Here is a 24,018-nt window from a genome sequence, read left to right as displayed (position 1 = left end):
TTAATTTTAAAATATTATTGAGAACTCAGAATTGCAACTGCAACTACTTCCATCAAACCAGACACAATAACTTAGCAAATACTAGTTTTGGGTTGCTCTCTCTTACTTTTATAATATTTTTTAAATCAAATCTTATTACCTGATACTTTCTTTTTTAATTTTAAGGATTTATTTTTATGAGCTGGACAAATGGCTCAGCGGTTAAGAGCACTAGCTGCTCTTCCAGAGGATCCTGACTTCGTTCCCAACACCCACGTGGTAGTTCACAACCATCTGTAACTCCAGTCCTGGGGAATCCTCTTCTGGCCTCCCTGGGCATTAAGCACAAAAGTACACATACATACATGCAGACAAAACACTCATAAAGCCAATAAATCATTTTTTATTTTTACTATTTTGATTATGTATAGGTGTGTATATCTGCTTGTGACTATGTACACAATGAGTGAGGTGCCCAAAGAGGCCAGAGACATCTAACACCCATAGCCTGGAGTTTGATGGCTGTGAGCCAACTGAGGTGAGTGCTGGGAACCAAAACTAGGGTCATCTAGAAGAATAGCAAGTGTTTTTAATTGCCCAGCCATCTCCCAGCCCCCAATTTCCTTATTTGTATGTATACAGGTATTTTGCCATGTAGAAGGAGGCCATTCAAGTTTATCAGATGCCCTAAAACTGGAGTTATAGATGGTTGTGAACAGCCATGTGACTGCTGGGAACTGAACCCAGATCATCTAAAAGAGCAATTAGTGCTCTTAACCACTGAGTCATCTCTCCAGTCCATACTCATTTTCTTTATGACTATTATTGGAAGCTGCTCAATTATATTCAAATGACTTTTCTAACAGGGCATCACATAATTATGATTATTGTGAGGCATGTTTTTGCTTATCTGTAGTAGCATATATCACAAAAATTAAACAGACCTCGTTTTTTGTCCATCAGCCTTTATTGATGCTTATATATTTTTGTATGGCATAATCCAAAAAGTCTTCATTCCAAGTGGTCCAGAGAAGCAAGAATGTAGAACACTCCTACTCTAAATGGACAGGAACTAAACTGAAAAGGAGAGGGGTGAGGGAGAGGGAGGGAGGGAGACGGAGGGAGAGGGAGGGAGGGAGGGAGGGAGGGAGGGAGGGAGGGAGGGAGAGAGAGAGAGAGAGAGAGAGGGAGAGAGAGAGAGAGAGAGAGAGAGAGAGAGAGAGAGAGAGAGAGAGAGAACTAGTTCATTTGAACTAAGTAACGACTAAATTAGAGTACACTTGGGGTGTATCTATGAGAATGTTTCCAGAACAAAAAAATAATAATAATAATAATACTTAGAAGAGAAATCCCACCCTGGATATGTGCAGCACCATCTGCTGGGGGTTTGTGTGGAATAGAAAGGAAAAGGTAGGCCGGGCGTTGGTGGCGCACGCCTTTAATCCCAGCACTTGGGAGGCAGAGGCAGTCGGATCTCTGTGAGTTCGAGGCCAGCCTGGTCTACAAGAGCTAGTTCCAGGACAGCCTCCAAAGCCACAGAGAAACCCTGTCTCGGGGGGGAGGAAAAGGTAGAATGCCAGACTAGAGCAGACATCAGGCAGAGAAATTCTTGTTCCCTCTTCCTCCTTCCTCATTTTCTACTTCCTGGCCACCATAAAATAGGCTACTCTGCTCTGCCATACCCCACCCCTACCATGACAGACTGAAACTGAGAGACAAAATGTCTACTGTCTCAAGGTATTTCACTGAGGTATTTTGTGACAACAACCCAAAAAAGAAAAAGATAAAAACGAAACAAAACAAAACAAAAAAGCCTGTAAGATGGAAAGCAATGATTATGAAGGGACTGGAGGAAAATCTAGGAGGGGGGAATACTATTCAATCTTTTTTATTTGTTTTTTGATATGGGGTCTCTCTACGTGGCCATGGGTACCCTGGAACTCATACAGGCAAGGCTGGTCTTGAACTCACAGAGATCAGAACCACCTAACTCTGCCTCCCAAGTGCTAGGATTAAAGCTATCATACCCAGCTAGTATTCACTCTTTATTGTAAATTATAAAAAAGACAAAATTTTAAAAACCATTTATGTCAATAAGTACAGCTTCAATAATACTGGTACTAAAAGAAAAACATGCTGAGGAAAAAAACAGCAGTAACCAGACATCAAAACTGTCAACAAAATAGATAGGAATACCACTAGAGTGGTATATAAGTGCTAAATGGTAATGTTTATGAACGAGAGTGGGGGAGGGAGGAAGAGGGAGAGAGACGAGAGACAGAGAGACAGAGAGACAGAGAGAGAGAGAGAGAGAGAGAGAGAGAGAGAGAGAGAGAGGGAGGGAGGGAGGGAGGGAGGGAGGGAGGGAGGGAGGGAGGGAGGGAGGGAGGGAGGGAGGGAGGGAGGGAGGGAGGGAGGGAGGGAGGGAACAATTCAAGTAGTAGATGTAGATGTAAAGAACTAAATACCTGGCCATGTAATTCAGCTGTTAAGGAGTATTTGCCTGGCTGTGTGGTAGTGGTTCACACCCTTATTCCCAGCGTTTGAGGGGGGAGAATGCCTAACATGCACAAAAACTTGGTCCAAACCAGAGCAATACATAATCTAGGTATGGTAGAACACACCTGTAGGAGAGATAGAGACATGGTCATCCTCAGCTTCATAGCTCGTTTGAGCCAATCTCTGACACATTAAAATTCAGTCTCAAAAGAAAAACACAATATAGCAAATGTAACCTCCATTCTCATAAATTAATGATGATCATATCTTGTAGCTAAGATTAAAATCCTATCAATAGATCCTGCCTGTAGAAAAGGGGGGCTGAAGGGTATTTAGACCCTCAAAACATAATTAAGAAAGCAAATCCATGTGTGTTAGAATAAATACATGTTAGTCTAAGGAAAGAATGAAGTACCCCACTTAAGGACAGTCACAGATACCATATGTCCAGACAAAATCGAAGTGGAAAAACAGGCTAACCTAAGAAGACTCCACAAGAGAATAGCAAAATATTCACCTCTAAAAATTTCTTGAGAGCACAAAAACCAATGTCCTCTTTCCTTTCTTTCCATATTCTCAACATAAAAGCACTATTCAATCTCCAAACTAGTGTCACTATCTGGAAATTCTAACAACTTCCTTTGAACAGCTGTATGCAAAATTTAAAAGCAGGCTAACAGGAGGTCTTACATCACAAAATGATCTCACACCCTTAAGGAATTCAAAATTGAAAAAGATGAGCTGAGTTTCATAGGACAGTAAGAATTACACACTTCCTGAAGGAGTCTAATAAGAGATGACTTTGCCAAGTACTTGCCTTGAGAAAAAGCTTCAGCTCACAAAAAGTGCAAAGGTTGAAGGTGGATTTGATTTACTATGCAATTCAGGAGATTACCTCAGTTCACATGTAACACCTAAGTAAGGGGGTGGAGATAACACACAATTGGTTAGGAGCACTTGCTGCTCATTTTTTTCTTTTTCTTTTTGTTTGTTTTGGTTGGGGTTTTGGAGACAGGATTTCTCTGTGAAACAGCCCTTTGTAGACCAGGTAGGTCTCTAAGTCACACAGATCTGCCTGCCTCTGCGGACACGTACCACCATGCCTGGTTTCAATTCTCTCTCTCTCTCTTTCAATCTCTCTCTCTCTCTCTCTCTCTCTCTCTCTCTCTCTTTCAATTCTCTCTCTCTCTCTCTCTCTCTCTCTCTCTCTCTCTCTCTCTCTCTCTCTCTCTCTCTCTCTCTCTCTCACACACACACACACACACACACACACCAAGCTTTTTTTTTAAGAAGAAAAAGGAGCGGAGTGATGGTCAGTGCGTGCTTTATAGTCCCAGCACTAGGGAGGGAGGGAGAGGGAGGAGAATGGGAGGGGGGAGAGGGAAGCCAACCTAGTCTATAAAGTTTCAGGACAGCCAGGAATACAACACAGAGGAAAAAGAGAGAAGGGAGACATTTCTATAGCCACACACTTCAAGTACTTCTACCTCTAGTTACCAGATTCTACCCTATGTGCAGAGCAGCCCATGATGCAACCTACCACAGCTCAGGAATGTAATGACAAGCTCATTTTATTTATTTGTTTGTTGGTTGGTTGGTTGGTTTGTTAACTGTAGTCACTTTCTGCCAAATGTACCTGAGTTAAAAAAAAAAAAAAAAAGATTAGTGTAATTAGCAGTGTCTCCCACTCCCCAGACACAGTATGACTCACACTGAACACAGACCAAGTTCTGGGATACAGAAGCTGGCAAAAAACAGCTGATCCAGCTTCCAGCCCTGTCGTTCAAGTGTCTCTCTTACAAAGTTCCTCCAGAATAGAGAAACTGGGATTGGACATAAATGTAATATGATACCACAATTTGGGGTTCTAAATACAAAAGCAAATCATCCTTTTTCCGAGGCTCAAGTGTCTATGGATGCTGACAGATCAAAGTAACCAAAACAACAAAAGACCACCAAGGATGCTTAATTTGCATCTTCATGAGATTGTACCTTTGCTTCTGGTACTACATGGAAATGAGAGTTAAACTCTGAGCCTCTCTTAAATAGAAAAGCTGCCCCCAACCATAGGAAACATGGAAAGGAAAGTATCCCTGCTGAGAGCGCCAAATCGAGGATGCCTGTCCTGTCAGCTTCCCACAAACCACATTTTAATGCTGAAATATTTCTAAGCAAACCTAGAGGACTTGAGGATTATAAAATTGTTTTTTATAGAAAAGCTTGGCCTCTCAGACTCACACAATAAAGCCAGCAATGACACAAGGCTCCTGAAACTTAAAGCAATAGATGCAGTAAACAGACATTCTAGGTCCAGTAAAGGGCTGGGTTGTGCATATTTTTAAATATTTATCAAGAAGGTGACACATTTATCAGTATACACAAAGAGCATGTAAGCCCTGTTGTCTGGTGTTTGAGGATACCAGAATATCATGCAGAACCAAGCACAGTAAATAATACATGCTTCTATTCCCAGCACTTGAAAGGCAGAAGTAGGATCACCATTAGTTTAAGGCCAACCTGGGACACATTCGACAAACTATCTCAAAGGGGAGCAGAGAGCCAGAATATCAAAATGAGAAAGACATTAAATAAAGTAGAAGGCACAGAACATCAATTATTATCAGGAGACAAAGGGTACTGTAAGGCAGAGAGGATAATCTATCCAACTGGGGCCAGAAGTCACAAGCAAACAGAACTAAGTAAGCATGAGCGCAGAAAGACTCATGGACAGTTGAGACCTGAAGGACAGTAAGTGCTGGCTAATAAACAGTAGCTGAAAAGAAGGCCTAGAAAACCATAGCCTTCACTAAGAAAGAGAATGATGAAATAAGAATGAGATCTTATATTTAAGAAAAACCAGCTGGGTAACCATTTGGACCAGTGTCAAGGACAGTTAAGGGGGGAGGGAGTCAGGCATAAACCTGCACCCTCAGATGCAAAAGACAAGGGAATGGGAATGCCAAATTTGGAGGTCAACTTAACTTTACATAGAGTCCTAGACTAACTTGAGATACATAAGGAGATACTGTCAAGAAATACAAGAAGGAGGGAGGGGGAAGGAGAAGAAGAGAGATAGGTAGTTAGGCAAACAGAAAAACAGACAGACAGACAGACAGACATGGGGTAAGAGGTGAATAAATGAAGGAACTCAAGCGGTGGGGGGGGGTGGACCTCAACAAACCACAGCAAACTGACAATCCTGTATCTGCTTGCAGAGAAAGCCAATCTACTTTCCAGAGGGTGATAGATGAGAAGTGTGGCAGCTTGAAAGAAAATAACCCCCAAAGGGAGTGGTACTATTAGGAGGTGTGATCTTGTTGGAGTAGGTGTAGTCTTGTTAGAGAAAGTGTATCATTGTTGGAGAAGTGTATCGCTGTGGAGGTGGGCTTTGAGGTCTCATATATAATCAAGCCACGCCCAGTGAGACAGTCTACTTCCTGTTGCCTGAAAGTCAAAATATAAGGCTACTTCTCCAGTACCAAGTCTACCTTCATGGTGCCTTGCTTCCCGCCATGACAGTAACGGACTAAACCTCTGAACTGTAAACCACCACAATTACATGTTTTCCTTTATAAGAGTTGTGAGCTGGGAGATCGTGGCTCGTGCCTTTAATCCCAGCACTCGGGAGGCAGAGGCAGGTGGATCTCCGTGAGTTCCGTGGTAAACAAGAGCTAGTTCCAGAACAGCCTCCAAAGCCACAGAGAAACCCTGTAAGGGGGGGGGGGGTTACTGTGGGCCAGGCAGTGGTAGCGCAAGCCTTTGATCCCAGCACTTGGGAGGCAGAAACAAGCAGATCTTTGTGAGTTTGAAGCAAGTTCCAGGACAGATCCCAAAGCTACAGAGAAACCCTGGGGGTGGGTAGGGGTGCTGTAGTCATGGCGTCTCTTCACAGCAACAGAAACCCTAAGACACAAGCGCAGGACTAGATTTCCTTAAGCCCTAGATCCTGATTTCACTGATGACATCCATCACTTCTTATCCACCAACAACAACAAAGGAAGCAAACAGCACAATTCAGAATGTAAAGTGTAAGGGAAACATCACAAAGGCAATAAAAGAGTGTAGCCAGAGGCATCTTTCCACCCAATGTTGTGATCTTTCTCTCCCATCCATTCAAGTGGGCAACAGAAGGAAAAAGAAAAATACTCAAGATGAAGATATGAGAGTTCAGATTTTAAAAAGTTTTATGTCAGCAGACCCCCACAAGACAAACAGATGCTGGGCAACTCCAACAATTCTGCCACAAAATGCTTCGCTCACCGACTTCCTTCAAGTGCAGGACAACAGGACCATTAAAACAAGGAACAGGCAATGGAATGTTTCTCCCATGATTAGGTTACACAGAACAGCAAAGTGATTGCAATGTCACTCCCAAGACTGAATTATGTGATTTAAGACTCATTCTTAGCAAACAGAACAAAAGATTTTGCTGTGGGCTTGGAAGAAGTAAATTGCCATGTTGAAAGCATACTAGTGGCAAGAAATACAGGAGGCCTATAAGAGTCAAAAAGTTACCCACAGGAACAACCAGTAAGAAAACAGCAACTTCAGTTCTACAACCAAGGAGTAAATTATGTCAGCAACCTGACAGAGCTTCAGTGTAACCACTCCTCATGTAAGCCTCTGGGTTGTGACCTGGACAGACCTAGGCAGAGAATGAGGATGGATCCAGACTCTTACCCACACAACTCTGTGCTCCTTTAAACTACTGCATTTGTGATTGGCCACACAGCAGCTAAAAACAAACACACCCCCACACAAAACATCCAAAGAAGTCTTGGCACTCTTTCCTGATGCTGCCTTCCATACACAAATGACACTAGGATAGAGGGCCAAAGGGGCAGCACCTTCCAGGCATTGATTCTAGAGAAAAACATTAGAACTACGTATGTGCTTCACTACCTACTGCTAGTACACATTCTACCAATGAAACTGAGTTCAACTTCTTCATAAATTACCTCATAGCTTCCAACATTTACTACAGTCCAAGGATTTTTTCAAAAAAATAAATTTAATACAATGCTGATTTACAAATTACAATATGCAGCTAGGTAATGGTGGTGCATGACTTTAATCCCAGCATTCAGTAGGTAGAATTAAGCGGATCTCTGTGAATTCGAGTCCAGCCTGTTCTACAAAGTGAACAGCTAAGGCTTTAACTCACAAACAATACATAATGACCCAAAATTTACAAACTAAAACTCAAAAAAATTCTTAAAATGTAAAGTAGGGCAAGATGGCTGTCAAGTAAAAACTGCTTGACCACCTGAGTTCAATCTCAAGAGAACTGACTCCCCAAAGTTGTCCCAACCTCCATATGTGCTCCACACACGCACGCAAACACACACGCATGCACGCACGAATAAAACTGAACAAGAATTCATATAGATGAACTCAATTTTCCTCTCTTCTTTCTTAAGTGGAGGCTGGACATGTGTGTACAAGGCTTCCCTGCCTTCTCTTCCGATCCTGGGTAGTGCAGAGAGCTGAATGGGTTAGATTGGGAAATTTCACAACTGAGGACGAATTTTAACATGTTACTCACAAGGTCATTTTTTTAACAGATTCTCCTGACTGCATTTTCTGCAAAATGATTGTAGAGAACAGAGAAAACCTACAAAATTCTTGAATAGCCACTGAAGCTAAAGAGACAGACTAGCACCCAGGTAAAAATAAAGCCATGAGCATTCAACTGGAGGACAAAAGCTGATAGATAACACTTAGGTAAGGAGAGAAAAACCACACCTAACTAAACAGGTTCCGAAGCTCTTGTGACCAAACGGGTAAAAAAGAGGATAACTCAGAACACTTCACACTCCCTTAAATCCTGCTGTTGCAGTGGACTCCAAGAGATCCATTTGGGGGAGGAGGGTGGAGAAAGGGTTTTTTTGTTGTTATTGTTGTTTTTTGTTTTTTGTTTTTTTGTGTAGACAGTCTTCTGCCTGCAGGCCAGCGGAGGGCACCAGATCTCATTACAGATGGTTGTGAGTCACCATGTGGTTGCTGGGAATTGAACTCAGGACCTCTGGAAGATCAGTCAGTGCTCTTAACCACTGAGCCACCATCTCTCCAGCCCCCAGGGTTTCTCTATAGTTTTTGGAGACGATCCTGGAACTCTCTTTGAAAACCAGGCTGGCCTCGAACTCACAGAGATAGGCTTGCCTCTGCCTTCTGAGTGCTGGGATTAAAGGTGTGAGCCACCATCGCCCAGCAAGAACTCCATTTTAAAAGTACATAACCTAATGCTGAGTGGTGGTAGTGCACATTTAATCCCAGCACGAGGCAGGCAGATCTCTGTGAGTTCGAGACCAGCCTGGTCTACAAGAGCTAGTTCCAGGACAGCCTACAAAGCCACAGAGAAACCCTGTCTTGATAGATGAATGAATGAATGAATGAATGAATATAGTACATAGCCTAGCACTGCATTAGCAATCACTAACACACTACACGGTTTCTATAGCAACCAAAAAGAAAATATAAAGCACACAGTTTTACATAAACTGTTCTCTATTACAATGAAATAGTGAAGTTGGACAAAGGATTTTGATAAAGAACCAGGTAGACAGCATCTACAACATTAATGCTAATTATTTATAGCCCACATAAAACTGAATTTACCTTCAGTTCTAGAGTAAGTCATTATTGACAACAGAAATATGAAAATTAGTATCAACAATAAACACTTCTATGTAGAAAAATCTAGAAGCCAGGCTTGGTAACACACACCCATCATTCCAACATGTGGGATGTGGTGGTAGAAGGACCAGTAGAAGGACAAAGCCAGTTTCCATGACACAGAGACTCTGAGGGCTACATTCGACTTTTGGGTTTTTTGTTTGTTTTTGTTTTTAAATCTGGGAATGGTGTCCCACCATGGGCTTTCATTAATCCAAGCACAGGAGAGGCAAAAGCAGGTGGATGGATCTGGGAGTTTGAGGCCAGCCTGGTCTATATAAGGAGTTCCAGGACAGCCAGTAACATGATTAGACCCTGTCTCAAGAACAAAAAAGTAAACAATAAAAAACAAAAATAAATCCAACTCAAGTACTTCAGCTAATTACACAAGCACGTACAAAGAGGCTAGCAAGATGGCTCAGCAAGTAAGGACATTTGTCCCCAAACCTGATGTCAATCCCCTGAGCACACTTTCTGAAAGAAGAGAACTCTCCCAAGTTGTCCCCTGACCTCCATACACAGGTTTTGGCTTATGCATACTCATATTCACAGTTAATTTTTCTGTCAATAAAAATGTACAAAATAATCAAGTAAAAATACTGTATCTTCAACATCCCTAAATTCTTGGCATGGTCTTAGAATTATACACAAGCAAGATGGTCATTCTCCTTACAGAGAGAATCAGAACTCTTACTAGACTAATGTTAACAGTTCATAGTATCCTCTGGTTTTAGGCTATTTATAGAACAGAAAAGTGACTGCTATGTAACAAGGTAATTCACATGCCAACAGGAAAAAGAAATATAAACCAAAACCTGGCCACATCAGGAGAGGCAACTGAACCAGACAGGCAAATCCAACCACCACACCTGCCTCCAACCAGTTGGGGCAGGCAGGTTGCAACACTCTCCTGACTCAGCTAGGTGTGGCTCCCCAGCCCAGCACTTACCAAAGCACAGACATAAAGCCTTTAGGGACAGATCTCCCTAAAAGGTCTTTTCACCTGACCAACTGTTGTTTAGTTCCTAAGTTAAGAGGCCCCACCTAGTACCATATTTCTACCACTGCCCATGTGGCCAGCCAGGCAATGCACAGTCAGTACCAGTACCCCACCAAAACACAAAGCTGCCATTCTCTCTTCCCAATCTGTTTGGTCGTCTCTGGAAACTCAGAGAAGACTGTCCAAGAAACCACTTTTCCATTTCATCCAGACCTTCATATGATCTTGAATCAAAGCATGTTTACTGGTGGTTCAGGAGGGGGGTCCCATCAACACTCATGCAATGCTTTTATATTCATTTGTTCTTTGTCAAGTACTATTCTGTACAGTGGCAAACTCAACTGTTTAGCCAGAAACTTGTCAGCATTTTCTAGACAAAGACAGAGGAACTGCTATGAAATCTACATATCCAACACACAACCTTGCAAAGCCTTTCACTTTCAGGAGGGTTACCAGTTAATCACACATTTCAAACATCATGTTACTGCTTTTGACCCAAAGTGAAATCAAGACAGGCAGAACATAGAAAAGACACAGAAAGAGTCTTTAAAATTAGATACGATCAGAATGCATCATATACGTTAAATTGTCAAAGAATATATATTCTTTTCTTTTTTTAAGAACAAGGTCTCTCTATGTAGCCCTAGTTGTCCTGTCACTCTCTATGTAGACCAGACTGGCCTCAAATTCAAAAGATCTGCTTGTCTCTGCCTCCGGAGTTCTGGGATTAAAGGCATGTACCACTACATGCAGCTTTTTTTTTTTTTTAAGAATCCAGGGGCTGTCAAGTTGGCTCAGCAATGGACCCAAGTTTGTTTCCCAGCATCCACATGAGACAACTCCTCGACGAAACTGCCTATTATTCTAGTTACACACACAACTTTTAAAAATTTAAAAATAAGTCGGGTGGTAGTAATGTATGTCTTTAATTTTAGCACTCAGGAGACAAAGGCAGATCAGCCTGATCTACAAAGTTAGTCCCAGGACAGCCTGAGCTGTTACACAGAGAAAATGTGTCTCAAAAAACAAAAATAAAAAATTGTAAAATAAAGATATTTTGAAAGAAATAATAATTGGCTGGGGTGGCTTAGCTGTTAAGAGCACTTAATGAAGCCGATCGTTGGTGGCGCACACCTTTAATCCCAGCACTTGGGAGGCAGAGGCAGGCAGATCTCTGTGAGTTCAAGGCCAGCCTGGTCTACAGAGCAAGTTCTAGGACAGCCTCCAAACAATAAAGAGAAACCCTGTCTCGAAAAACCAAAAGGAAAAAAAAAAAAGAGCACTGAATGAACTACTGTGATTACCAGTGTTCAAAACCCAGCACTTCAAAGCAACAAGCCAAAAGTCCAGCCAACACCTACAATTCAAGGTCCAAAGGGTTTTATGATGTCTTCTGGCCTACGCATGCATACATACATAAACACACACAAGAACATATACTTGAATACATATGCACAAACACTCAGGGAAGAGGGAGGATCAGCTAGGTGAGTCAGAAACGTATGTTAAATTTAAAAAAAGAAAGAAACCTTTATATACTGTTGAGCAAAAGTCAGTATACTCTTGACCCAAAGTGATCTGGTAAAGTCACAACCTTAAATACTTACAATCCTTGACCCAGCAATTCTAGGAACCTAACTCATAAAGATAACACTTAAGACAAATACAAGAATATGCACAAAGTATTACTGTTACAGTAAAACACTGGAAACAAGTCCATCAGCAACAGACAAATTATGTCAAATGGTAGCACACACTGATGTTACAGTAGGCTCCATGTTAACAGAACAAAATCCAAGACCGGGTTTTAAGAAGCAATTACTGCACATGTGCCACTTGTGTCAACAACTTTAACATACATATATAGTACTTCATGCAAAAAAAGTTCCTTCCATCTCTCTATAATTGCAGTAAATGTAATAAAATATGGAAACCAGAAACAAATCCCTTAGAATTTACAGTGAGTGGAATTTTTGCTTTTAGTGTTATTATATTTTGTGGTATTGGAAACTGAATCTAGAATCTTGAATATGCTACACAAGTACTCTATCACTGAGCCACATCCCCAGCCCTAACATGTTTTTACCTCAGTCTGGAATTCCCTACAGTGCCTACAGGTGCTCTCCTTGCTACCCTCTAATCTGTCTCTGAGTCACAACAGAAGGTAAGGTGTAGAAGTCATCCTCTTGGCTTCAAAATCATTCTGGCACTCACCTCACAATATTACAAAAATTTATTGGCATGTACAGACTAGAATACAAGATGTAACTTGCTGAAATACATGAAGCTTGAAGAGGAGTAGGGTGTCCTGGAAAGCCCTATCCCATGAGTGAACATCTACAAAGAAAGTGCTTAGAAAACAGTATAAGCCACGGTGTGGTAGCGCATGCCTTTAGCCTCACCACCTGTAGGTGGATCATTTTGTGAGTGCTACATAGTGAGACCCTGTTTCAAAAAAGAAAAAGGAAGGAAGGAAGGAAGGGAGGGAGGGAGGGAGGGAGGGAGGGAGGGAGGGAGGGAGGGAGGGAGGGAGGAGTAAAAAGAAAAAGAGGAAAGGGGAAGATGTAAGAAGGGGGAAGAAAGAAAAACAACCAGAGAACTGGGTTGTAATTCAATAGTTGAGCACTTAGCATATTCAAGGCCCCAGGATTCAATCCTTAGTCCTACAAAAAGGAAGAAAAGTGGGAAAAAAAAAAAAGAGAAGCAACAGCAACATGATCTTCTTTGGTCTCACTATGGTCTTATCTAACATGAACTTTCAAAGGAACCAACATTAAGTATAAAAGCACCACAAAGCGTTTCTCCAATATTTTTATTGCTAAAATACATAAGTGAGTGTGAAGAACGTGCAGCTTGACTCAATTATTTGCACTATGTGCATGTCTATCTTTTTTTTTTTTTTGCTCATGTCTATCTTGCTACAGCATCTAAAATTATGTGGTTGTCATCAAAACATCTTTCTCACTTCAGAGTCAGAGATGGCTCAACAAATAAAAGCAACTGCAGCTAAGTCTGACAACCTAAAGTCAAAACTCAGGATCCACATGATGCAAACAAAACTCCCGAAAGTTGGTTTCTGACTCCACACATACAAGTTGTTTTAAAACAAAATACACAACAACTAGCTGGGTAGTGGTGACTCACACCTTTAATCCAGCACTCAGGAGGCAAAAGCAAGTATATCTCTGAGTTCAAGGCCAGACTATCTACAGAGTGAGTTCCAGGACAGCTAGAGCTATACAGAGAAACCGTGCCTTCAAAAAAAAAAAAAAAAAGTGTTGTTAAAGAGAACAAAGAGTAGTTGTAGGGGACCTTCTAGTTGTCTGAGAAACAATCCTATTGTGGGAATTCATTTAGCCAGTGTTTTTAGAGTACTGGACCTTTTGGGTGTGGTCTGAAGTGCTATGTGTGGACTGATGAACGAGAGGTGTACATGTTAGCTCTCTCTTGGATGATGGTCAGATATCTGGTCACAGCTCCCAGTGCTCCTGGGCAGAAAACCGAGGCAGCTCTCAACCTTATTAATATTTGTGAGTGTTCCCCAAATAATCCATAGCCCCTTATTTTGGGCTCTCATGGACTCTTTTACCATTCATTCACATCTGGCAAGCACATGAAAAGAACTCAACCACCCTTACTAGGACAAACTTCCACACACAGGCTAACTTAAAGGAAAGGCCCTCTGGGATTGGGAGAAAAAAAAGACTTACTATATCTAAAGAAGTCATCTCACTGAAAGAAAGACAAGTCTGTGTTTTGGGAATGAGCATTCTTCACAAAGCCACCATCATGCACTCTTCACTTAAAATGTGACCCTCCTGGAATGTCAGAGTGGTGAAGAAATTATGGAGCAATATAACCAAGTCATCAATTTCTGACCTCAAAATACATGTTTTGTTTTTTCAAGTTTTCAGAGTACTGGTGACGGACCTGTCTGGATATGATAGAAAGTAGATTATACAGTAAGAGTTCTTAAAACATTAAAGAGCACTGACAAATATTAAAATTAAACCTAATAGTTTATTGATATGTATTCTTCATTTACTAAGGCTTTAAAAGAAAAGTTTTTAAAATCAAATAAAAAGAAAACTTTTTGTGAAAATTATTAATAAACTGATTTTGTACTTCATATTTACAAGGTGAATTCCTAAACAGAATCTTTGTAAAACAAAGACTAGCTGGGCATTGGTGGCACACACCTTTAATCCCAGCACTCGGAAGGCAGAGGCAGGTGGATTCTAGGAGTTTGAGGCTAGCCTGGTTTACAGAGTGAGTTCCGGGACAGGCTCCAAAGCAATACAGAGAAACCGTGTCTGGAAAAAGCAAACCAACCAAACCAAACCAAACCAAAAAAAAAAAAAAATCTAAATAAAGCAAACCATCAGCCAAGCAGTGATGTTGCTTGCCTTTAATCCCAGCACTTGGGAGGCAGAGGCAGGGGGATCTCTGTGAGTTCAAGGTCAGCGTGGTCTACAGAGTGAGTTCCAAGACAGCCAGAGCTGTTACACAAAGAAACCATGGGGGGGGGGGCACTATTAGACACAAGGACCAAACCAGGTGTAGTGGGACATAACCTATAAACATAGCACTGGGAGGCAGAAGGGTCCATCAACTCAAGTTCAGTCCAATTAGAAAACAAGGAGGAAGGAAAGAGGTGGGGGATGGAGAGTCAAGAGGGAGAGGGCAGAAGTGGGAGGAGAGAATCAGGAGAGGATAAGAGGGAAGCAGGACACAGCATATAGGCACCTCTTTGCGATCCCAGCACTTGGGAGGTTCCAGGCCAACCTCTACTTCATAACAAGTTCCAAATTAGTCTGGGCTACATGAAAACCCGCCCCCCCCGCAAAAAAATTACAGAAGCGGCGGGGGTGGGGGGACACAAAGGCTAGGACACAACAGCTACTGGACTTGAAAAGCGGCAGCACAAGCAGGTCCTTCAGGGACAGCCAGAGCAGACCACAACATCATGGTTTGGGTTTTGGGGCTGTGTGTGTGGCAGGTTTCACTTTATAATCAGAATGGCCTGGAACTTGGTATATATACTGGGCTGGTCTCCAACTCTGCCTCCCTAAACTGGGATTACAGGGCCATCACCTCCCTGTGGTCTTCAAGATCAAGATTCAACCAAGATCTCAGAAACAGGAAGGAATGCACATATAAACTATATAATCCTAGCACACACAGTGAATGTAATAATAAAAAGGAATGATAGATGAAAACTAGAAGGTAACTAAAACCATATTCTTGGAGATGGGGTGAGGGCAGGAGGGCAGAGGGGGAAGCAGAAAGGGAGGCAGGCAGAAAGGGAGGCAGGCATTTAAGAATGACATCCTATTCCAAAGAAAGGAAATCCCTACTTTGCTAATGACCCTCAAGTTTCCATTACCACACTTGGATATTCTCCCCCAGCCCAAAATCCCAGAAGGAAGATCACACAGAAGAAATATTCCCAAAAGACCTGAATGTACTACTCACACACACACAAAAAAAGGATACAAAAGTGTCCCCTGATGGCCACATCCAGAATGAAACTGCCCTTCACTTCACTCTCTCCTTCCAGCTTTCCCTAGTAGTAAACAGCTCTCTGCCACACGTGGCATCAGTTATAACTGCAATCTCTCCCTGTGGCAGTCACATTAAACTTTCCCATAAACAATTCTTTGGGCTTATTACCATAACTCTAATGTCAAAGAAGCATATCTCAACAATGAGATGCTGTTTGGGGTTATTTGTTTTTAACAGAAAGGGTCTCAGCTGAGTATGATGAATGATAGCTGTAATGTCAGCAATTGGGGACTGTGTCAGGGAGGCAAGTTTGAAGTCTGGGATGTGGGGTGACTTCATAAGGCCAGCCTAAGCTTCCAAGTGAAACTCCCATCTCAAAAAAGGGGAAAGGGGCCAGAGAGATGTATCTCAGCAGTGAAGAGCACTGGCTGCTCTTCCAGAGCTTCTGAGTTTAATTCCCAACAACCACATGGCGGCTCAAAAACATCTAGAGTGGGATCCAAGGCCCTCAGCTGGCAAGTGGAGAAACATGTAGACAGAGTACTCATACATGCATGAATAAATTTTTTAAAAAAGGACTGGGAGTGTAGCTCAGCTGGTAGAATTCTTACCTAGCATGCATGAAACCCTAGATTCAATTCCCAGCACTGAATAAAACCAGGCATACTGATATACTCCTACAGTTCAAGCACTTGGGAAAATCAGAAATTCAAGGTCACCATTGGCTACACATGGAGACTGAGGCCAGTCTGATACATTAAGACTCTGTTTCAAAATGTAAGTAATTAAAATAAAGGAGCCAGAGAGAGAGCTCAGTGATTAAGAGTGCTTGTTGCTTTTGCAGAGGGTTCTGTTGCCTGTGCCCACGTGGTGATTCACAATCATCTGCTCCAGGGAATCTGACATCCTCTTCTGACTTCCTAGAGCACCAGGTCACATGTGACACACATACATAAATTCAGACAAAACACTTATTCTCATAAAGTAAATAAATCTAAAATAATTAATTTCCCTAAACTATTCAAATAAATAAATTCAAATAAAACAAACCAGAGTCTCACTCTGTTCAGCCCAGCTAGCCTAGAATTCCCAATTTTAACTTGGTCTTCCAAGTGCTGGGATTAGAGGTATGTGCCACCAAACCTGGCATTAAAAAGAATGAAATCTTAAACATTCTAAAGGTTTTCAAGAATGAGACCATACAAAAGTTCTATGAGCCTATGAGCTGTTTGAACATTAAATGGTCACACAACCTTTGTTAATTGCATATACAGTGGGGCCCAGTGGAGCCCCCTTGTTCCCAAAGCAGCAGTCACATCGCTGGCAAGTCCCTTGAAAACCAGTCCTGAAGTGGCAGGCAATTGGCTCAGAAAAGAGTAACATCACTAAAAGAAAATTAATGCAGGGATGTTTATCTTCTGCACATAATGAGGTCAGATATAAAACATCTAAAGCTTACTTAGGGACAACCTACAATAAAACTGAAGGCTACTTAGAGATCTAAAAAGTTACTTCCCTACATTAATTGGCCCTGTATGCTTTTTGTACAAATTCTGTTGGTCAATAGAAAACAGATAAAATCTACTCAGAAATGGGAATTAGTATCAGGCTAGCACATTAGTGCATGCCTATGGCTAAGAAGTTCAAGGTCTCCCTGAGCATTTAGTAGGTAAGATAAGGCTGAGGATGTAACTCAGTACTAAAGCATAAACACCTAGAAGAGATGGAAAGTGGGGAGAGAGAAGGAATTAACACCAGTATCAACTATTCGTAGTGAAACTACTTCTTTGAGTCATATGGTAGGCCTGAGTCAATTTGTGAATTTATAACCTGATGATTTTCTCTATTTCTTTTTCGCTAAACATATTGGGGGAGGGGGATCACTTCTGGCTGTCAGGACAAACCTATGGCAGCTCTCTCCTTCAGCCCTGTGGCTCTCAATGGTTGAACTCAGGTCATCAGGCTTGATGGTAAATGCCCCTACTCACTAGCTCATGTTCTGTGATTTCTCTATCACCTCTACATCTTATTAGGTGACAGTTGCATTCACAGAAGTACAAGAGAACTTAGCCACTAATGACAAATATCTACAGAGGAAATCTAAAAAAAAAAATCCTGTTGATAAAGGACATGAGTTCCAGTTCTAGTTCTCCAGCTACTCATTGAACACTTCTGCACCTGTTTCTTTTATTTGATGGGAGGGGGGACATTTGGGGAGTGAATTTTCTTTTTTTTTTTTTTTTGTTTTTGTTTTTGTTTTTTGAGACGGGGTTTCTCTGTAGCTTTGGAGGCTGTCCTGGAACTAGCTCTTGTAGACCAGGCTGGCCTCGAACTCACAGAGATCCGCCTGCCTCTGCCTCCCAAGTGCTGGGATTGCAGGCATAAACCATTATATCCAGTTTGGACAAGTCACTTTTAAAATAAATGTGAGCTGCAAGTAACACCCACATGATAGGCTACACACAAAGGAAACATATTACCGATAAATTATCCCATTTGCTACAAATCTCACCACTCCCATTTCATACCCACAACCTACCTTGTTTTCCCCAGGAAGTAAGAGGCTCCATTTTCAAAAGTAAAGCTTAGTGTCACAATATTACATATATAATTCCCTGAATCTATTATTTAATAATGTCCCATTATTATTTTAGGTCTTTTTTTTTTTTTTTTTTTTTTTTTTGGTTTTTCAAGACAGGGTTTCTCTGTATTGCTTTGGAGGCTGTCCTGGAACTCGCTCTTGTAGACCAGGCTAGCCTCGAACTCACAGAGATCCGCCTGCCTCTGCCTCCCGAGTGCTGGGATTAAAGTCGTGAACCACCAACACCCGGCTTGTTTTACTTTTTAAAGACAGGGTTTCTCTGTATAGACCTGACTGGCCTTGAACTCACAGAGATCTGCCTCTTCAAGAGCATCTAGCACCCTTCAGCAATGTCAAGCTGCCACATTTACAGTAGTACCCTCATAGTTAGTAAGCATTGCATGGAATACTCCAGGAAAAAAAAAAACTAAATTTTAAAAATGTCTACAGTTTCAATGGCTCAGTAGTTAACACTTGCTACTCTTACAGATGGCCTGGACTTGGCTTTCAGCACCCAAGGGGGTTCACAACCACTCCTAACTCTAGTATCATGCCCTCTTCTGACCTCCTTGAACACCAGGTGCACATTCATACTTGCAGGATAAGCATTCATATGCATAAGATAAAGTCAATGTTCTTTAATTTTTTATTTTATTTATTTATTATGAATACAACATTCTGCCTCCATGTATGTCTGCATGCCAGAAGAGGGCACCAGATCTCATTATGGATGGTTGTGAGCCACCATGTGATTGCTGAGAATTGAACTCATGACCTCTGGAAGAGCAGACAGTGCTCTTAACCTCTAAGCCATCTCTCCAGCCCTGTTCATTATAATTTTTTAAATAAAATGTATATTGCTAGCCAGGCATAGTTACACACACCTTAATCCCAGCACTCCAGAGGCAGAAGCAGACAGAGCTTCCAGGCTAGCCTAGTCTACATATTGAGTTCCAAGATAGCCAGAGCTACAGAGTAAGACCTTGTCCTTAGATAAGATTAGATTAGATTAACAGAGAGACAGATGGACAGATTTTGAAAGACAAAATAAAATTGTATACTATTTCTGACTGCCTGCCTGCCTAAACAGGAACTAAATCATTCTGCGTCCATCAGTCACTCAACTGTCAACACCATAAAGCTTGTTTCAAAACTCTTTCTTGGCTGGGTGTGGCCATGACACATGCCTTTAATTCAAGCTCTCAGAAGGCAGAGAAAGGTGGATACCTATGTGTTTGAGAACAGTTTGTTCTACATAGCAAATTCCAGGCCAGCTAAGGCTACGTAGTGAAAATGTGTCTAAAAGATGAATAACAAATTGGGTGTGGTGGTGGTCCATGTCTTTGATCCCAACACTTGGGAGGCAGAGTCAGAAGGATCTCTGTGAGTTTGAAGCCAATCTGGTCTACAAGGTGAGTCCCAAGGCAGTGCTACTCAGAGAAAGAAACCCTGTCTTGAAAAACGAAAACAAAAAGCACTCTTAATTAGCAATGAATGTCCAATCACTCAAAAGTGACTCTAGCTATCCAGACATACCAGAGAGCCATAAAGTGCAGCCTTTCAGTGAAAAGGAGAAATCAGAAAGCACATAGCAAATATAGGGTTCAGTACTGCCTAATGTTTCAATACTGTTAAGGCATCTTAGACTATCTCCTTCACTGTACTTTCGTTCTCCTTTATTTCCTCACCTGCAATTATGTTAAGCAAGACTCAGAGCACTGACAGAAACAGACCTACTATGAGAGCCACCCACAAAACCAAAGACTCCAAAGCTACTTAGATCTGAACAAAGACACCAGACCAAAGTTCACAATCAGGGAAAGAACTACCCCCTACTGACTTGAGGTAAATCAAGAATGCTCACTATATGTAAGTAGTGGCACAGGCTTTTAATCCCAGCACTAGGGAGGCAGAGGCAAACAGATGCCTGTGAGTTCAAGGCCAGCCTGGTCAGTTCCAGGACAACCAGGACTCTGTTACACAGAGAAGTCCTGTCTCAAAAAAGACAAAAAAAATAAAACAATAAACTGTCCACTCTTATTTAGTCTTGACTAAATGGATTAAATATTTCTAACATAAAATATTATGTCCTATCAGGTATTACCATTTTCAAGACTTATATAAGCAGACCTTTCAAGACCAATTCTTTTCAAGCAAAAATTAACTACCTATGTTCTGACATGAATAGAGAAAGAAACTACAGGCAGAAAAGAAAAACCAAACCCAAGGTAAATTTACCTATATCTGAACACATGGATCTCCACTCTTCCCCCAGCTCCTGCAACTACCAAAATCTCTAACTCCCTCTCTACTGCCTTGTAAAACTCTCTGGGGGCAAATACAGAAAGTCTCTGACTCCCTTTTATTGTCTTAGACATAAATAAAAGCTGCTAACATTAAAATTTCTGCTAAAATATGTGAGGCCCGAATTGCCCACTTTGAGGCTCTCTGATCTCCACCTGTCACTTTCTGAACAATCTTGTTTCCTCTTCTGAAGTGAACTACCCAGTTCTCCCTCCAGAATGTAAACCCCAAGAGACCAGAGCTATCCAAACCAAATGCTAAGCATCTACAAGCAGAGTGAAGTGTGACATACAGTAGGCACAAAACAAATAGCATCTAGATCTTGCTCTATTCTCTTTAGCTTGTGTTGAATGAGAAATTAAGGTTACTCATCAATTGTAGAATAACATGGAGTATCCAGCTAGATCTTTTTTTTTTTTTTTTCGAGACAGGGTTTCTCTGTATTGTTTTGGAGCCTTGTCCTGGAACTCACTCACCAGGCTGGTCTGGAACTCACAGTGATCCGCCTGTCTCTGCCTCCCGAGTGCTGGGATTAAAGGCATGCACCACCAACGCCCGGCTATCCAGGTAGATCTAATCACAAGTGTTGATAAGAGGCTCACACTTTTAAAGAGGGTTTGCCACACAAGTTTGATGACCTTAGCTGATTCCCCAGAAACTATAGCAGGAGACAAGTGTTGTAGCATATCTGTACTCTGGCAGTGCCAGACAGAGAAAGACTAGATACAGGAGAGAACTCCCAAAATTTGTACTCTGACCTTACCACACACAGTGGCACACATGCACCTCACACATATGCATATCATATACACATAATAATAAAGTGAAAGGGGACAGAGATAAGTGCTACAGCCAGCTTTTAGGATAGAAGACTATAAGTCACATGGCAGAAATGAATATATTCTAAGGAGACATTTTCACTATCAGACTATTTAACATGGCCCCTATGGTGGTTTAAATGAGAAATGTCTTTCATAGGCCCATGAATTTGAACACTTGGCTCCCAGGTGATCATGCTGTTTGGGGAGGTTATGGAACCTTTAGGAGGTTTAACCTTGCTGGAGAAAGTGTGTCACTAGAAATAGACTTGGAGAGCCTGTAACCTCTCCCACCCCACTTCCTGTTTATTTTTCTCTCTCTTCTTACATCCTGTGAACAATCTCTTTGCTTCCGACTCCTGCCATTATGTCATGCCTTAACTACCATTATGAACTCTCTGCCTTTCTGGAACCATAAGCTAAAATAAACTTTTTTTCTTAAAAAATGAAAATATCTGTGAATTCAAGACCAGCCTGGTCTACACAGTGAGTTCCTGGACAGCCAGGATTACACAGAAGAGACTGTCTCCAAAAAAAAAAAAAAGTATCAATAGGACTTAAATGTAGCATAATTGGTCAGTGAATAGAGTGCTTTCCTAGGATGCATGAGGCCTTGGTTTAATTCCCAGTACTACAGAAGCCAGGCATAGCATTGAATGCCTATAAACCCAGCACTCCCGAAGTGGAGGTAGGCAGAAGAATCAGAAATTCAAAGTCATCTACAATTGAAATTTGAACCCAGTCTGGGATACACAGATAATGCTTAAAAACTAAGGGGGAAGGGACAAACATAGAGGGCTAGAGGATGTAGATCAGCCCTGAGTTCAATAAGAAAAAACAAAAACATAAACATCTTTTTAAAGCCAAGCACCTCAACCAAGTGTGATGATATACCTTTAGTCCCAGCACTCTGGGAAACAAGAGAGACAGTATGAGTTTGAGGTCACCCTGGTCTACATAGTTTCAGGACTACATAGAAAGGCCCTGTCTCAAAAAACAAACAGAAAAGGTAGTCACCTCAGCTAAGGAAGTAGCTCAAAAGCAAAGTTCAAAGGCCTCCATTATTGAAAAGGGAGAAGAATAATGCAAGTTTACCAGAACCAGGAGTAACTGCATTGTATATAAAGACATGCTACATCTAATGTTACTTCTGCTTAAATTAATTACGCTTTAAGGGAAGGCACAGACCAATTACCAAGTTTCAAACTGTGGGCTATTGAGATGGCTCAAGTGGATAAGTGTTTGCCACCAAGATTGAGTATCTCAGTTCAACCGCTCCTGCAAGTTGTCCTCTGAAGTTCACACATATGCTGTGGTATACATGCACTCACACATACATAAAACACACACCCAGAAATAAATGCAATTAAAAAAAATTTGCCGGGTACTGATGGTGCACACCTTGAATCCCACCACTTGAGAGGCAGAAGCAGGTGAATCTGAGTTTGAGGACAGCCAGGGCTACACAGAGAAACCCTATCTTGAAAAAAAAACAAACAAAAAAATATTAAGTTTCACATAAAAAGATATAATTAAAGATGTCTACTGTGCAAAAACTTCTATAAGAAAATGCTGACTGGAGCCTAGTGGTGCATGCCTGTAATCCCATAACTCAGGACACTAGGAAAAAAGGACTGCAAAATTCAAGCACTGCCTCAGCAACTTGCCCAGACTTTGTCTTAAAAAAAAAGAGCCGGGCGTTGATGGCACACGCCTTTAATCCCAGCACTCGGGAGGCAGAGGCAGGCGGATCTCTGTGAGTTCGAGACCAGCCTGGACTACCAAGTGAGTTCTAGGACAGCCTCCAAAGCCACAGAGAAACCCTGTCTCGAAAAACCAAAAAAAAAAAGAAAAAAGAAAAGAAAAGAAAAAGAAAAACAACCTAATGTCCTAATTTTTGAAAAGGGGCTGGAGAGATGATCCAGCACAGCAAAACCACATACTGTTCTTCCAGAGAACCTGAGTTCAATCTCAGCACCCACGTAAAGCGGCTCACAACCACTATTACCTGAACGCACATACACAGAATTAAAACTTAGTGGCCCAGAACCACCAAAAAAAAAAAAAAAACCACATCACTGGCACTTTTAATAAGCTCTGGAAGGGCAGGCAGGTCTGTGACTTCCAGGCCAACCTGGTCTACATAACAAGTTCCAGGCCAGTCAGACAGACATTGTCTCCAACCACTGTCCAAAACACACACACACACACACACACACACACACTCTCTCTCTCTCTCTCCCTCTCTCCCTCTCTCCCTCTCTCCCTCTCTCCCTCTCTCCCTCTCTCTCTCTCTCTCTCTCTCTCTCTCTCTCTCTCTCTCTCTCTCTCTCTCTCTCTCTCTCTCTCTCTCTCACTTCCTGGGCAAGAAAACACAAAAACCTTGAAGATAATCACAAAGGCTAAGTCCTTAAAATCAATATCAACCTCGAGGTTATGAAATAATAACAAAGCAAGTTGTCAATATTATTTTTCAGGACTCTAAAAGTTCAAGTTTCATCTATGTAACCAATCAACAGAAAGGTGTTTTACTTGCTCTGCATATCCTTTAACTAGTCAGCCATCTTAGTGACTTCTCATACATTAAGAGCACTTGGCTGTTGCCGGGCATTGGTGGCGCACCCCTTTAATCCCAGCACTTGGGAGGCAGAGGCAGG

At 41.6% G+C, this 24,018-nt stretch overlaps 1 protein-coding gene across 8 annotated transcripts in view; it reads right to left on the bottom strand.

Moving 5' to 3' along the window:
• The window catches only part of Ankrd11 (ankyrin repeat domain 11), a 144,850-nt gene that overhangs the window by 112,130 nt on the left and 8,702 nt on the right, over window positions 1-24,018 (bottom strand). For 6 of the 8 annotated variants that reach the window (XM_040735288.1, XM_040735300.1, XM_040735278.1 and 3 more), the window contains exon 2: window positions 4,019-4,114. The exons of the other annotated variants lie outside the window; for them this stretch is intronic. The gene's annotated coding sequence lies outside the window, so the exon portion shown is untranslated. The remainder of the gene's footprint in view (window positions 1-4,018; window positions 4,115-24,018) is intronic. 8 annotated transcript variants of the gene reach the window in all.

Source organism: Mesocricetus auratus, unplaced genomic scaffold (assembly GCF_017639785.1).
Source record: "Mesocricetus auratus isolate SY011 unplaced genomic scaffold, BCM_Maur_2.0 Super-Scaffold_6723, whole genome shotgun sequence".
Lineage (NCBI taxonomy): Eukaryota > Metazoa > Chordata > Mammalia > Rodentia > Cricetidae > Mesocricetus > Mesocricetus auratus.
The sequence above is the reverse complement of the archived record's forward strand: the minus strand, read 5'-3'. Positions and strand labels throughout refer to the sequence as shown.